This window comes from Odontesthes bonariensis, chromosome 3, assembly GCF_027942865.1.
Source record: "Odontesthes bonariensis isolate fOdoBon6 chromosome 3, fOdoBon6.hap1, whole genome shotgun sequence".
NCBI classification, from domain to species: Eukaryota; Metazoa; Chordata; class Actinopteri; order Atheriniformes; family Atherinopsidae; genus Odontesthes; species Odontesthes bonariensis.
The window spans coordinates 45,384,516-45,389,460 of NC_134508.1; positions in this window are offsets into that span (position 1 = coordinate 45,384,516).

Consider the following 4,945-nt stretch of genomic DNA (forward strand, 5'->3'; position numbering starts at 1 on the left):
GCTTTGTGTTCATTTTTGTCTTCTCCTTTTAGAATTTTTGTAGCAATTATCTGAAAAGACTTGGTGACGTATGCAACTGTCACAAACAAATGTAATAGCATGCAGATTTTAATCATGTAAATGTACTTTATTTCTACAGCCCTTTACAGACAATCCTTCCGGTGTTGCAAAGTGCTTTACAGCAGGTAATAAATAAAGAGAAGAAGAAGTAAAAACAATAAAAGAACAGTGAAAGCAATAAAATACAACAAAATCGAATAAGATAAAAGTGTCATCATACTACTGGGTATTAAAAGCAATCCTAAATAAGTAGGTTTTTAGCCTGGATCTGAAGAGGCCCAGGTCAGAAATAAGACGCAGGTCAATGGGGGGCTTATTCCAGAGCCTGGGGGCAGCTTTGGGAAAAGGCTCGCTCACCCCACGGTTTGTATTCTGACCTGGGCACTTCCAGAAGAAACTGATCTGCTGACCTCAGAGCTCTACCAGGACTGTTAAAAGCTCAGATAAATACGACGGGGCGAGGCCGTTAAGAGCTTTAAAAACAAACATTAAAAGCTTAAAATCAGTTCTATAAAGGACAGGAAGCCGATGGAGGGAGGAGGAGTGATGTGCACACGTCTGTTGGTGTTGGTTAGAAGACGGGCAGCAGCGTTCTGCACCAGCTGAAGAGAAGATGTTGTGGAGAAAATGAGTCGAATCACGCGTTGGTCAGCCGTCCATTGGGGAGTTTATTGAACAAACTGTCACAGCAAATATGCATACAGAATGTACAAAATGTCCGACGAGCTCATCTTGTGACACCCTTTTATACCGTTTTATCATAACAAGTGTACGTGGCCCTCTCTGGAGGCGCCTAGCTTTCGCAGTTTATCATAAACACGCTCATTCTAACTATCAACAATATTCATATGAACCAGTCAACAAGGCCCAGGATGTAACTAGGCCAGAAGTCATGAGAATGTCATGACATCCTTCTCCCACATAGTCCCCCCTGAAATCACTTATCAGTGATTTAATAAAGAAATAATCTAAAATGAAAGAAAATCATCCCACATAGTTAATTAAGAATTAATTAACATAATCAACACTAAATCATCCTAATAATTCTACAATATCAATCAACGGGACCATTTTGAATAAATGAAAAGGAATATATATATGTGTACCCGAATCACATTAAATGATTAAATTAAATTAAACGATATTGAATTCAACAACACTACAAGTCTTACATTGCCATCACACTTGTCCACTGTTCGCAGTGCATAGGTGCGAAAAACCCACCGGCTGCTACTTTCGTAACTCATGTTCTTATCTTGGGAAAACTCACCTACGGCCCCCCCCCACTGGCGACCGACCACTTTACCAAGGTCGCACTCCGAACAGTCGACTAACACAAATGGCAATGGACATATCAGTGATCAGTTTTGATTGATAATACACATAGACTGAATACATCACCATCAAATCAGTTAATCACCGTTTTGTATCAAGTACAATACATAAAATTATGGATTATCACACAACAATAGTAATAAAATGCAATGTAATGCAGCTCTTCCAGTCCCGTCCCATCTCCTGTACTCTGGTGTCGTCTGCTTCTGGCCGAACATCCGTCCGGCTGGGTCTGGAACTGCTAAGCTAACTCTGGGAGGAGAGGTCGCCAGTACGTCACTCCCAATCAAAGAGATCTTCAGTATCTCTTCTCCCTGTCAGGCTATACTTGGTTCCACACTCGAGGAAAGAATCATGTGAACCGTCCGTTGGTAACCTTCATTCGTTGACCCGCTCTCCCATGCGTTGGTCCTCAAACCTGGTCTCGCATGGTCATCTGCCTCCAGATTCCTTCCACTGTTCGTTTGAACATCACTTGCAGCAAACACCTTCTCAGAATGGGTATAATGCAACACACCAATAGGGAAACCATCCTCACTATCAACAATATTGCTATTCCCGCCTTAACTGCCATCGCTCCCCCTTCTCCCAAAATCCCAAACAGACCAGTCCACCACCGTTCACCTCCACCAGCATCACACGTCAGCTCCTCTCTCCGTTCTCTGAACTCCTTCCCGGCCGTTGTAAACGTTCTATCAGCTGCAGTGTTCCCGGGTATAAATGTACAACATTTTTCCCCAACCATCTGGCAAACACCAATTTTCCCTTCTAATATCCATTCTAAAACTTGTCTGTTCTACCAAGCCATCATACTCGTCTCATGTAGTTGTTCTCCAAAGCCTGGAAACCCTTCACTCGTGTAGCTAAGAATTCCCTGTTGGTTGTATTATATGTAATTAGTCCACTCACCATTTTGTTAAATATGATCCACGGCAAAATAGACTCAAATCCAGCTGCGATCTCCCTGCGTGCTTTGAGCTCAAAAGGAATCCCTCTCGGCTGCCCTATTGCATCCAAGTAAACGTGCTTATCCCTGATGTAGTCATCACTAGACCTTTTAACTCTCCCTTTTTCCACATCCAAACCTCGCATCTCGTTTACCTTGTCATACACTAACACAACTGATGTGTTCCTCCTCACCAGTGCCCAAAGACCTATCCACCTGTTGGGCAACACATTTAACAAAACATCATCTCCACACATCCAGTAACTCTCAGCTACTGGGTGTGTCTAATCCCCAAAAAGATATAGAGTTAAAATGATCATTTCTATATTTTCACAATTTGATCCAAATAAATAAATCCCAATAAATATTGGTTTCATTTAACAGTAGTATTACCTACGTGAGTTCCAAAAGCATTCAAACTCACCATCGTAATCTGGCCCATCCTGTGATGTACTCAGATTAAATTCAGCACAAGAAGACTCCAATTTGTGGCCCTCCCTTATTTTGAAAATAACTATGTACTTTATTTGGCCCAAACATCAATCTGCACTTAATACCACACATAGGAAACAATAACCATTTATCCTCTGCCGATGTGAACCTACCTTCTCTGCATTCCCGTTGCTGGACCACTGCACAGTCCCTGAAGGTGTGTGGCTCTGGAACAACAACAGGCAATGCTCCTGGAGCGTCTGCGTCTCGTAGTGTTCCATGCCCATCTATACCACATATCCTGTGCTGCCTTAACCCATTTCCACAGTTACACTGTTTTCCTGTCTCTACCTGTGCATGTATACTCCGTCTGTTCTTGGGTTAACATGATTATTCTGTCCCGTAGTGCTAATGGTATCAAATCCCCCTAGACTTCCACGAGAAATCTTTCTGTTCTTACAACCATTGTGAACAACTACTTCTGACCCAATCTGACATGATCTTACCAGATTGCCCCTTTGTTGTGGCGTCCAGAGGCGGTGATTTGGTCGTCTCCTCCACCGGACCCATGATCCACACTTCCTCAAATCGTTTATTCCATGAACTTAAATTCAAGCTTAGCAGATACCTCTTCACGACTAGCTCTAGTGTGTATTGGTGGCAAAGTCTGTGGCGTGGCATGGTCTGAGTGGGTGTGTATTGTTGCATCATACTCATCTGACCCAGGCTGGCTACTTCCCTGCGGGGTGGCTTCATCACGGGACCCTTCCAGCCTCTCCTGTCTGCGGGATCCCGTCCAACATCTCCAGGCTTCGTTCTCCTGAGCCCATGCTGTCGGCCAACACCCACACCTGGATGCTCACAGTGTCAGAAATCTTAACCTCTTCCTTTTGTTAATCCTTTCCCTCGGACTTGACTCCGACTGTGTCTTTAGTTCGAACCTTAGTGCAGTGATTCAAATGGTACCATGTGTTGCTACCTTCCACTTGAACTGCTGTTGACGTTGCTCGCACCATTGTGTACGGTCCTTTCCGTCTTGGCTCAAGCCACTTCCTTCGGAACACTTTGATGTGCACCTGGTCGCCTGGCACCACTGGCCTCTCAACCAGCTGTTCGAGACTCAAGTCTCTGGTCTCCTCCTGTAGATAGATTGTTCTGTGGATTGCAGTTAATTGCTTCATGTAAGCTGTCCACTCTGTTTGCACCTGCTCAAGTGGGGGCCCTTTAAAGGGACCTCTCCCTGAGGTGCCGGCATGGGTCGACCCGTTAGCATTTTATGCGGTGTTAGGGCGTGACTCTATGAGTCTGCATACGAAAGCTCATTAGTGCAAGCAGCAAAGCATCTAGTTAGTTTAGTTGAAGCACAGATTCAATTCAATTTCACTTTCCAGGTTCCTTTGATCCTCTGAACCATCCCTTGACTCTGTGGATGATAAACGGCCCCACAGCGCTGCTTGATTCGCAGCTGCTGCAGAATGCCTCTTGCACTTTTCTAAACAAACACTTAACCATTATTTGAGCTAATCTCTGATGGAAAGACAAACAGATGAATCACTTCTCTTACCAAAAAAAATTTACGACTATTTATCCAATATGTATGACCAATATCCTTGTGGTGGCGCGACCTCTGGCTCCAGTAACACCATTGGTGCCAAAACAGCAAGCTGGCACTTTGATGCTACTTTCGCTGCCTCATCAGGCGCGTTATTACCTTACTGACCATTTCGTTACCTTTACGATTCTTTGACACTTTATCACTGCCAATTTTCAATTTTCATGACTGCAATCAGCTCCTTCATTTGGACCTCCTGTCGCACTGGACTTCCGTCTGACCTCCTGAACCCTCTCTGCTTCCAAACTGCTTCCAACAAATAGCAAATATCATGAGCATATGCAGAATCTGTGTACACATTTGTAACCTTACCTTTCACCAGTCAACATGCTTCCGTTAATTCAATTCAATTCATTTTTATTTATATAGCGCCAAATACAACAAATGTCATTCCAAGGCACTTAGATAGTAAGTCCAATTCAAGCCAATTGGAATTCAATTAATTAATAATAATCATAATTCATAAAATAATCCAATTCGTTCATATAGAGCCAATTCAAAAACAATTTCCTAGCTAAGAAAACCAACAGATTGCACTGAAAACTTTTTGTTTTTCGGTC